The following is a 658-nucleotide window of genomic DNA, read 5'->3' as shown; positions in this document are numbered from 1 at the left end:
TGTGCTCTCTTGGTCTGTTCACAGACACTACGATGCTTACCCTCACTGTTACTATACATTACCTGTTTGCTAGATTTGTCACTACAGAAACCACAGAATATATTTTTCTAGCAGAGGCTATAGCCCATAATAGGTATTCAACAAGTAGTTCTTACATAAATGAGTGAACAAACCATTATGGACTAAGAAGATTTCATGAAGGATAGGGGATTTAAGCAGAATACTTCATAAGATTTGAACTTAGAAAATATTTAGATAACTTTACTATGATCTTAACTTTCAAAAAAGTTCAGTCTTAACATTTCTCACAAATCATATGTTTTGAATCTTTTCTGCAGAAAAACCTCAGGCAGTTTAATTGAAAAGGACTGTCTTCACAGGCTTGCATCTTCTTAACAAAATTCTGAGCAGCACAGGGTGCCCGTTTCTGACTTGTTTAGAAAAACAACACATGGCAGGTCAGGTCTCACTGAGCAGAGCAAAATGAAGGAAGAATTGCTATTAGGAAATGGGGTGAAATTAGGGATGTAGGAGGAGATTTGGCCCTTTTTTCTAAACATGATGATTGATTTGTGCTAGGGTTAACCTGAATATAATCTAGGCAGTAGCATTCATCTTTACTAATATTGGTTATAGAGAATTGTCCTTACTTTTTTTT

This window comes from Hipposideros armiger, unplaced genomic scaffold (genome assembly GCF_001890085.2).
Source record: "Hipposideros armiger isolate ML-2016 unplaced genomic scaffold, ASM189008v1 scaffold_224, whole genome shotgun sequence".
Taxonomy (NCBI): domain Eukaryota; kingdom Metazoa; phylum Chordata; class Mammalia; order Chiroptera; family Hipposideridae; genus Hipposideros; species Hipposideros armiger.
Note: the sequence above shows the minus strand (reverse complement) of the source record.